This window comes from Sarcophilus harrisii, chromosome 1 (assembly GCF_902635505.1).
Source record: "Sarcophilus harrisii chromosome 1, mSarHar1.11, whole genome shotgun sequence".
In the NCBI taxonomy this organism is placed as follows: domain Eukaryota; kingdom Metazoa; phylum Chordata; class Mammalia; order Dasyuromorphia; family Dasyuridae; genus Sarcophilus; species Sarcophilus harrisii.
In genome coordinates this window covers 645,129,461-645,140,983 of record NC_045426.1, presented here as the reverse complement: position 1 = coordinate 645,140,983, position 11,523 = coordinate 645,129,461, and the positions used below count along the sequence as shown (strand labels likewise).

General features: G+C 39.6%; 1 long non-coding RNA gene across 2 annotated transcripts; it reads right to left on the bottom strand.

Moving 5' to 3' along the window:
- Positions 1-768: 768 nt before the first annotated feature.
- On the bottom strand, positions 769-11,125 carry LOC105749777. Of its 2 annotated transcripts, none has more exons than XR_004231160.1 (5): positions 11,017-11,125; positions 10,299-10,397; positions 3,082-3,229; positions 2,025-2,138; positions 769-1,580 (listed from the first exon to the last, which is right to left on the bottom strand). It is a non-coding gene; the product is annotated as an uncharacterized LOC105749777 (long non-coding RNA). The 2 variants fall into 2 exon arrangements; XR_004231159.1 differs by having other exon boundaries at positions 3,082-3,195.
- Between the last annotated feature and the right edge of the window lie 398 nt (positions 11,126-11,523).

The window sequence follows — 11,523 nt, the reverse complement described above, 5'->3', positions numbered from 1 at the left end:
GGGATATAATCCCAGTAGTAACACTGCTGGATCAAAGGGTATGCACAGAAAAACTGATATTTTCAAGGGTTTTTGAGTGACTCTTTCAACCACATTGGATAAAGTCAGTATTTGCTGTACCACATAGAAGGATGGTGAGGCTGTGGGCCAGATGGCACTAGAAGGGAGCAAGGACAGAAGGTAGAAAGCAATGCCCCTTCCCTTTCCAGGGGAAGATATAGGAATGAGGGGCAGAATCCTGTGTAGTTTGGGTGCTAGTGCTAGCTTTAGACAGAAGAAAGAAGCAGAGAGTGAGCAGGAAGAAAATAAAAACAAGGAAAGAAGGAGAGAAAGAAAAAAGATGGAGGGAGAGAGTAGAGATGGAGAAAAATATCTTGTTCTTTAAAATAGCCCAGCTTTGTTCCTTAGATGCCTCCAGATCAGGTCCTAAGACACCTGGCTTAACTTTTTCCTTGGGCCCTCCCTTTCCTCTGGCTTCATCTTTGTTAGTCTTCCCCTTGGGATTCTCCCATTTCGTAGCAAACTGAGGGTCAAATGCTCTGGGAGATAAACCCTGGATGATCCTTAACTATTTTGCCAGGGCAGTCTGGCCATTTTCTGTATGCCAACAAGTCTAAGGAATAAGTTCCACTTGAAGTACTGTTTTATGAAGATAAGCTGAATACAAGTTAAAAGTTATTTTCAACTTGACAATGATTGAAGATAATTGCAAACGAATAATGATAAAACACACTATCCACCTTCAGAGAAAAATTCATACTGGTTGAATTCAGAGTGAAGCATGATATTTATCTCTTTATTGAGTTTTTTCTTTCATTTGAGTCTTGTACAAAATGACTACTAGGGAAGTGTCTGAAACTATATCTGCTTAGAATCTTGGGGAGGGGAGAGAAAGAAGAGAGAGACAGAATTTGGAACTCAAACCTTTAAATAAGCAGAGTGGGGTGGAGGCAAGATAGTAAAGTCAGGGAGCTGCTCCAGTTCTCCCAGTTTTCCTGGAAAATCACATGAAACCAAGCCTCTCCATAGAGTCTAATGGAATGAACCTACTTTCCAGCTCAACACGGACTCAAAAAAGTTCAAGAAAAGTCAGTCTCATTGGGGTGAAAAGTGTATTCAGGCCAGCTCAGAGAGACTGTGGGAAAGTTTGGTAAGGGGGTCTTAAAGCAACTCACAATGAAGACCCTCAGTCCTGGCTCAGTATAAGAGCAAATCAGTGTTTCCAGGCTGTTTCCTGAACAGAGCAGTCAAAGCTTCCCCCTGCAAACACAAGGAGCCTCTGTGCTCAAAGCCAAGGTTCAGAGCTGCACAGGAAGGTTGGGACAGAGACCCTTATTTCTCAGAAGTAGAGCACATTTTTCAAAGAATATCGTGAAGAATCCTCCAAAAATATAATCTAAATATAGGCATCAAAAAGATGATGTTGTCAATATCAACAAAATTCAATGAAAACATCAATATAAAAACAAAGGAGAAATATACATACAAAAATTTCAAAAGAATTATTATTATGAGTGTGAAGAAGATCAAAATGAGAATCCAAGAACACCAGTTCACCCAATCCTCCTTGAGAATAAATCCTGCCAAACAAAGGATAGACACGTCTTAGAAATTGGTCCAAGGTAGACTATATAATTTCCCTTCCCAGATCACTCCTCTATGGAAGGGGAAACACTTGTCTCTTCTGCCATCCCCAGTCATCACCCAGAACTCACTCTCTCTACCACCACTGCATACTGAATTATACACAACCTATTCCCTCCTCAGGAGCTTTTCCTCTCCCCACTCCCAAATTCCTCAGGCCATCCCTGGGCCACATGTTTCTGTGGAAAGCTGGAGAGAGTCACAGTCACAGTTTCTTTGAAAGGGAAAATGAATACCTGGGGTCAGGATTGTCCAGAGATTGGAGTAAGAATAGAATTAGCACAGGAAGTTGACACCCAATGAGTTTTTCTTGAGGACTGCCCTTTAATATTGTCCAATTACCCTCCCCTTACCCATCCTTGCCCCCAGGTCGCCATTACCTGGGCAACTGTGCTTTGTCCACAAATAACAAATACAAGCACCCACTTCCATTGAATAAGTCACTGACAGGATCCCATTCCCATGCCACAAAAAAGTTTTTTCCTGAAGAGTTTCTGCAAGAGAACAACAGGGTCAAGGGCATAACCACTCAAATACTCCTGTACCCTCTGGACTGTCAGCTTTGACTAAAGAGCTCCCAAAAAACTGGGAGTAGGAGCCTTCTCCAACTAAATCTGTCTCACAGAAGAAGACTGGCCCAGCTCTCCCACCAATGACAAAGAAGTGGAGAGACATTAATTGAGATCCCATAGTCCCCCAAAAGGTAGCTCATCACAACTTTTTTGCACCCATGTCTTCTCATACAGGAAACATCCCAGACCAGTAGCCTCAAATAGGTGTTAATGGGAGTTCCAGGGATCCAGAGACAATTCCTTAGCTCCAGTCACAGTGTAATGACAAAGGTCACTTTTAATGGGGTGACCAGTTCCTCCATTTGTCCTATTTCGTATTCTGCCTTAAGGTTATGACCGTCCCCTCTAAATGGTTGAGATAAGGTGTTATAGAGCATTCCTTAATGTCATTAGAATATCAGTAACCTCCATCTATGAGGCTATCCCACCTAGGTCTCTGCATTATGTCATTGTTCCATAAAAGGCTTGTGTCCGATACTTGGGGCTAGACCCTTTGAGATGATAGTGTCTAGCCCTGGGATCCATTGGTCCCAGTATTTCTCTCCATTTAATAAATTATTGAGTTGGTCTCTAATCTCTGTCTTGCTCAGTTTCTTTTAACATTACAACAGACCCCTGATGAAAGAGGGATTTTGAATTTCTGATATGTCTTGTACTCCCACAGCTCTTCTGTCTTCTGTATTAGCTTATTGGCAAAGTACCACAGAAAACCCCCAAAGGTGTTAATTATAAAGACTACTGGTACTATTATTGGTTTAAATTGTTTAGAGGAAGGATGGAAGCAACCAGTGCTCATATACCTCATGTACCTTCCTCTCTCAAAACTGGCATTTAGGGCCTTGTTCTAAGTTTTCATTATACTTACTTCTTTTTATGAAAAACATGGATAAACAATATATATGTGATATTATCCACAAGCCAGTGATGTTCCTCATCATATTTCTCAATTGGACATCCATTGGTTTTGTCTCTTCCTCACCTGAAAGACATCATGTAACTCAGGAGAATCTGACCTGCATACACAGGAAAAGGCATTACATATTATTCTTTGGAATCTCCTCCCCAAAAAGGTCAATTATAGGGACATCCTTTTCCAGGAGAGGGACATTCATAGCCCTGTTCATGAAGGAGGATGGACATCTGACTGAGCATAGGGAAAACAGGGGTCATGGTCATATACTCCAGGCTCCAAGTTTCCCAACCACTAGTCCCATCCCTAGGTCTCTCAGTACCCTGCTGCTCCCTCTTCCATTCCTTGCATCCATTCCTTGTCCACTTCATTTATTCATGCATTCATTTATTTATGTATTCATTCATTCATTCCTTCATTTATTTATTTATTTGACTTTTTTTTTTTCCTGAGGCAATTGGGGTTAAATGACTTGCTATCTGAGACCTGATTTAAACTCAGGTCCTCCTGACTTCAGAGGTGATACTCTATCCACTGAGCTACCTAGCTGCTCCAGAGTGTATATATTAAGAATACAGTTAGACTACAGAGGGGCTATAAGGAGTGTATTAGTTATGATGAGGTATTTCTTTCTATACTCTGGAGAGTCAGCCAAGCAGTTAGTCAATAACCATTTATTATTTTCTATGTGCTAGACATTGTGCTAAGAGTGGGGAATAAAAAAAAAAAAGAAAGACAATTTCTGCTCTGAAGGAGCTCACAGTCTAAAGAGGTGACAACTTACAAATAGCTATGTGGAAATATGCTATATTGAAGATAACAAGAATTCCTTTGTTCCTTCATTTTCCCTCCATCATTTCCTCTCTCTCTCTTTTCCTTCCTTCTATCTTCTAGTTTTCTTTCCTTCCTTCCTTCCTTCTTTTTTCCTTCTTCTCCTTCCTTTATCCTTCCTCTCCTTCCTTTTTTCCTTCCTTCCTTCTTATTCATTCATTCCCCTTTCTACCTCTCTGTCTCTGTTTCTCTCTCTCTTGTGTGTGTGTGTGTGTGTGTGTGTGTGTGTGTGTGTATGCTGGATTACTAGGATCTGGGCAGAATGATACTTCTTTGACAGTCATCTCTTGCTACTTTTCTTATTTCTTTCTTGGTGTCCCCTTTTTCTCTTTCTTTCTCCCAAACTTCCCACTTTATTTTTCTCCTACTGTTGAAAACTTAAAAATGGCACTGGAACCCTAACAGAACAGTGAGAAAGAAATGGGGAAAATGTTCATCTTATGTAGGTAGTTCTACAAAAACAGCATCTCACCTAGAACACACTCTTATAGTGCATTCTCCCAGATATACTTAGGAATAATTTTCTTGACTTCATACTAGAATTATAAATTCCTTTCCCACACTGGTCCATCTCCTTTGATTTTGTTACCTACCATTGAAACTGTGATTTGACATGTTTATATTTTCTCAGTGTGGAACCATACCTATTTCCTCCTCTTAGGGGACAAGTGGATATAATCATGTGTTGACTCCATGCTACCAGGAGGCAGGATTCAAAATCTTGTCTCACCAGAAATCAGAACAAATCTCTTTCCCCAAACTCAAGAAATCTAATTCTTGGGTAATTAATTATATTATTAATTGTGGCTAGGAAAAATTAATAAAAGAATAGTCATTTTATTTAATTTATACTATAATATAATTATTAACATGTATTGGTCATCCTGCCATCTAGGGGAGGAGGTGGGGGAAAGGAAGGGAAAAATTGAAACAAAAGGTTTGGCAATTGTCAGTGATGTAAAATTACCCATGCATATAACATAAATAAAAAGCTATTAAAAATTAAAAAAGAAAAAAAAATAGTCATTTGACTGTTTCTTGTAAGCCAAAAATGGATCATGGCAGCCCACTGATATATATACTCTTGGTAAAGTGAGTATTCCATGTAGATGGCAATCAACTCTGATTGAGTAACAACTAATGAATAAAATGAACATTATAATGGCAAATGGATTTCGCCTTATTTTAACCATGTCCCTCTTACACCCAAACTTTCCCTAGTTTGGGCCATCAGGACCAAATTATCTATGCTCATCTGTGTTAAATTCAATCTTAATATCACACCTATTTTTCATGAGCTGATGAGCACATGGGTGCTCTCAGTTCCCCAGGGCTCAGAAGTGTGAACTGAGATAAAATGTGGTGACAAGAATTTATTGAGAGTCATGCAGGTAAGTAGAGTTCTGTACAATATTCCTTCTGCTTGTGTTAGAGGTTGGGGTAATAGTCAGGGTTTCATCTGGTAGAGAGAAACAATCTTTCTTCTTAAGGCTGTACAGTAAGTTTCAGATTCCTCCAAATAATGTATTTTCTTCATGAGGAAATAAGAAAGGAAAAAAAATCCTGGATCTGCCCAACTGTAAGTAGTTATTTATATTGTAGAGCCATAATCATTTCTCTTGCTCACACACATATTTGTAAGCTTTCTAGATCATATAGACTCCAGAGATCATCTTTTCCAATTATATGAAGTCTTAGAAACAGCAAAAAAGTGGCTCCATATGAATTAATGAAGACATGGAGAGAAAGAAGATTCAAAGAAAATGAGCCAAGAATAGTTGCTGGGATTTGTTAAGTAATAACCTTCCCTATAAAGGGAAGAAAAAGACCAGAATCTCCCAACTTTCTTAGCTCTTAGAGAGTGATTCTCTTACTCAATTCTTAGTTAGGCCCTGGAAAACAAACAAATAAACAAAAAGTAATGATATATCTGATCCCTCTCTAAGAGGACAGTGTGGAAATCTCCTAGGAGAAGTAGTTTAAATCATCTCTGAGAATTTTGGTATATAAAGTTTTATCATTTTTCCACCCAGGAAAATATTCAGAACTAACATGATAATGAGACATGTTTCCATGAGTCTTTTCAGTCTTTCCATGAGTTTCAAGAAAGAGATAAAAAGGCAGACACTGACTCTGGCAGAGGTGGAGAGATGGTGTTGAGCATGGCACCAGGGCAACCAAGGTCTGCATCAACTCTGGGTAGATAGGACGGCAGCACCAAAAATAGAAGATAAGTCTTATCATTCATGTATGTCCTCTTATCCCCCGTTATGAATCCAGGTGGCTGAAGAAATGCTTTTTTTTCTCCTCCCACTTTATTCCCCTCTTCCTTTCTATTCTTTTGGGATGAAACTTATATCCAAAATTTGCTGTTCCATTTAAACTGTTCTTTAATGGGTAAAGTTAGTTTATTTTTAACCTAGTTTCTCTAGATAAAAGATATCAATCTCTATTGTATCATTGGTTTGAAACTACCCCACGGGGCAAGGATCATAAGCTTTCCTAGTCATCAGATTGATATTTTAGGACTGGAACTGTGGGGCTGGAGCTTTAGGCCAAGCTCCTTTCTGGTGTTGGGGACAAGGAAGGAAGAGCTGGGAATGTGACCAGTGTTTCCCTCAACTTGAGGCATATAGAGATCAACACTAGAGTGGCTGGACCTGGCAACTATTAAAAATCCCATTAGTTGCTGAAATGAAAGAGAAGGTAGCTCTCTCCCAAGGTACTTCCCATACATTCCCTAAAATCCTGAATAAACTGGATTTTAATCTCATTCAGTACCTGGGAGTGTGGGATTAGATGGGAGATGGGGATAAAAGGCTACATGTAGAAGCACTTCTTTTCTTTTCATTTTTATAGCTGTAGTTAACTACTATATGACCAGAATATGCTGAGTATCCTTTGAATATAGGAAGCAAATTTAACTGACTGACAGAAGAGATTCAAAAAACAAGATAATGGCTCTAGAATTATGATATTATGATCAAGAGGCCAAACTTGTTTTTCCACTGGTAGCTATTCTACCACATCTTCAGCTTGGTCTTCTTCTTTAGGAAAGGGGAACAATATTATTATTTCAGTTTCCAGCACCCCTTTTCTAACCTCTTTTAGAGGATTCCATCCAAAGGAATCTAACTTCTTGTGTTAACTAAGACACCTAAGTTGTATAGTAAATAGAGCACAGGATCTGAAGTCTTCTAAGAAGATACAGACTTTTTTGAATTCTTATCTAACTTTAGACAAATTAACTATGTGAACCTGGTCAAGTCATTTAAGATTTGTCTGCCTCAGTTTCCTCAATTGTAAAATGGCAATAATGATAGCATTTTCTTCCTAGGGTTGCTGCCAGGACAAAATTAGATATCTGCAGAGTGCTTAGCAAAGTGACTGACACAGAGAGTAGGTACTTAATGCTTGTTTCCTTCCCTCCAGTGGAAAATGAAAATCTACCTAAACTCCTTCCTCAATAATAACAAACTCCCTCAGGTCATATCCCCTTCCCCTTCTCAGTGACTCTAAATCCCTGGTCATCATGCAAACCCCAGTCTCTACTCCCCCTTCATGATCCCTTATTCCCATTCCCCTCAACCCCATCCAAGCTCCTATTCTACAGTAATCCACTCTTTCTGCTGTGTTCTCTGATATGCCTGCTCCAAAGATATCAATCTGGCTTTCATCTTCAAACCTTTCCTTTCCCACTCCTTCTATCACCTGACTCTCACTGAGACCTGCCTTTCTCTTGATAACAGAACTCCCTGGCTACTCTTAACAACAACCCTGGCTGAATTTTCTTTTTTTTCCTTCAACTTACTGGTCAAGATGGGATTGTTGTAATATTCACTGCCATCTCCAGATTTTCTCTCTACTACTATCACTCAGTAATCTCTCCTCCTTTAAGGTTCACTCAATCCATATCGACCACCCACTCATTTATGGGAGCTGTTGATTACAGACTCTAGTTCTGAGTTCTGTCTTTAGCTCATTATCTCTCCTCACTTCCTGCTTTCATAGTGGGGAACTCCAGTATATAAAGTGCTAGTTCCTCATATGCCCTACATATCTTGTTTCTCAACTTATTCATTTCCCATGACCAAATTAGTCCTTTAACCAATTTAAACCATCCACAAAAATGATCATACCCTTGATCTGGCTGTATCTGCAGGTATACAAATTCTTTGTTCACAAATTTTAAAATTCCTTTATTTGATCACAATCTATCACCACTTCTTCTCTTCTTCTCTGCCTTACAACCCCCAAACCCTGTTCCACATCCAGTTTATGACCCCCAGTTTCTCAGTCTTTCAGTTTCTTCTAGGCAGTCGCACCTCTCCTAATTACAGTCTCCTCCCTTCCCTATCTAGACTTCTTGGTGAACTGGTTTACATTGTTCTCTTCTTCTGAGTCCCTTATATCTCATTCTCTTATAAACCATCACCTGCCATATCTCAATTTGGGATTACTGAAGGAACTGAAAAAGGTGAGAAATCATGGTCTGATGATCTCCATTACATTTGGAGGAAACAGAAGATGGGGAGAAAGGAGATATGTACTAGAACACTGGTGATGGAACATAGGGGTTATTAAATGCAATGAGAACATAGGTCAAAGTCTGTAATGGGGATATGGAGGTTCAGTCTTTATGAGAGGGAGGAGAGTAGAAAAAATCAATGATTTTTATATGAGATGTGTTAATCAGGTAAATGGTACAGGTGAATCACTTATAATTCTGGGTCAGGCAGCTGCTAGTAATGATCTAGAGTAATTTTCCATGGAAACTCAGGAAGGCACTGAGAGGCAGATAAGCTAGGCTCTCGTTACATGTAAATAATTTTGGCTTGAATCTGGATCAAAATCAGGTATCTACTCTGTAGAAGGATGTCTGTGTCTCTCCATACATGGTTCTAACAAAAAGCAAGGGATAGAGGGAGAAAGTCTGTGAGAGGCAGGCCCAGGAGCACTGGCCTAGAGTGACAAGCAGAGATGGTGAATGAGAATTGAGAGAAAGAGGGAAATATCTTTAAACCAATTTCATGAGCATTGACCAATATGAGCCTAAGGGAGAAGAAGACATTCCTTGGTGAGAGTGACAGAGATACCTTTCCCTTTTGGGGAGGGTGACAATACATCTATCTTACAGTCTTACCTTGCTCTCAGTTCCCCAGGGCTCAGAAGTGTGAACTGAGATAAAATGTGATGACAAGAATTTATTGAGAGTCATGGAGATAAGGAGAGTTCTGTACAATATTCCTTCTGCTTGTGTTAGAGGTTGGGGTAATGGTCAGGGTTTCATCTGGTAGAGAGAAGCAATCTTTCTTCTTAAGGCTGTACAATAAGTTTCAGATTCCTCCAAATAATGTACTTTCTTCCTTTCTAGGAGAGGGTCCCTTGTGGCAACCTCTTTTACATGTGTTTATAGTCAAAGTGTTGTTTGCTTCTTGGAAGAGAATGTGCCCTGTCTGGAGGAGGTAGACACTCTATCCTCTCCCTCTTAAGAGTGTCTTCTTTTCAAAGAGCTACTATGTGGTAGATCCTGAACTATTCCTTCCCCTTCAGAGTAGCCTCTTAGAGGCCCCTGCCTCTCTTTCTTGTGATCTTTGATCATGAGTAGAGTTAGAAACCAGAGGACACACCTGAGCTCAAAGGTGAAAAGTACCCCCCCTTGTCCCGGGGTATGGGAGATGGAACCCTAGAAAGGAGCAATACTTGAAGCCTGCTTCCAGTTCCTGAGTAAGCCCCATTTGTCAAAAGGAATTCAGCTTTCATACTGACTGGCCTGGCAACTGCTAATTAGCTCCTGGACAGATGATTTCTTATACTAGTTAATTCCATCTAGGGCTCCTGCCAAAGTCTCATTATCCTCCCTTCTCTGCTCTAAAAAATTTTCAGAGACTGGGCTGCACATCCCTTAATGTAGTGTCCCCATGTTTAACATGTTTGGATTATTTGCTGTCAAGGGAAATGTGACGGGGAGGAAGAGAGAGAAAAAAATTGGAATAACAAAGTTTTGCAAGGATGAATGTTGAAAACTATCTTTACATGTATTTTGAAAATAAAAAACTACTATTAAAAAAAATTCAGTTTCTCATCTCCTGCGTCCCCTTAATCCCCTATTTCTGAAGTAGCTTCAACTTGCAAATTTCTTTAGCCTTGTTTTGGTCATTAGAGACATGACTAGAATTTATTTGGAAGTATCTGATATTGTGTAGCCTTGGGTCTCACAGAGAAGAATTTAATAATCATTCTTTCTCAAATAATAATAGCAATAAACTTTTGTACAACAATTTGAAAATTGCAAAACATTTTATAGACATCATTTCAAATAAATCTTTTTTGAAACACACCTTTTATGTTCTTCCAAAATATTTTCTGCTGGAAACACTCCAAATATTTGTGGGTTCTGTCACTCCAAAACTGGTTCAAAGGTTTGATCTAGTATTGATCTGAGGTAAAGCAGAAAGAAATCAAAGACCTCTCTACACTCTGCTATCCTGGTTCCATCCCTCCCTCCCCCAAGTAAATCTTAAATAATTCTGACTTGTAGGCATCTTATTATCTCTATTGTAAAATTGAGGTAACTGATCATCAAAGATTTTAAGTGCTTTTTCCATACACACAGAATTTAGTCACCAGCAGGATATGAGCCCATGTTTCCTGGATTCCAGTTTTCTATTCACCACTTCATCTGTTCTCTACTCATGGATATTCCCCACCTCTGCCCCAAATTCACACACACACCACACACACACTCCTCCCCTAGCAGACTCCATGGACCTCACAGGGAGTCCTCTCTCAGGTCATCGGGCTTTCTGGTCCATTTCCTTCAATAAAGTATTGGGAAAAGGGTAAATCAGGGCATGGGAAATCATAGCATTGAGAGTCACAAAGATGAATGGGACCTTGGAGGTTATTAAGTCCAGCATCCCCTCCCTAAACACTCACACCTGGAATGACATCCCACTCCAAATTCATACAGTCCATACATTTTATCATAGGAAAAAACAGCCAAAAGACAGAAGAGATTTATGGAAGGTCACACATGGTATTTACCATCTTACCTACCTTGACATCTAAGGGAGATCTCTTAGTGTGTGGCTATATTCTGTGTTCTATCTAAAAGCAAAAGTTCAAATAACATATGTAAAGTCAAAATTATGATTGTGAAATGGCAAAAGCCCATTGGGTAGGGTTGGGTCAGATGACAAGCCTTGGTTACTGTCATCTAGTAGGTGGAGCTCTAGAGCACTACCTGGGCATAGAACAAGTGAAATTTGTCTTCAGATGAACTATGGACTGGAAGCAATTTTGTTGTAAAAAAGGTGAAATGGAGTCAAAAGCTATTGTGAAGGGAAAAGTGAGGCTCAAGAAAAGGTACAATGGTTGTACAAGGCAGTATTAGGGACAGTCTCTGAAGAAACAAACTGGTGGTGTCTGGTGCCATGGGTTATTCTTCAGTCTATTCATTGTGGTCCCTCCATCCTGTTTGTGCTCAATGATAAAGTGGCCTCTGGTTTGTGACTGGCTGTAATTAACTGGAATTGAAGGAATAAACAGCATAGAAGCTGATCA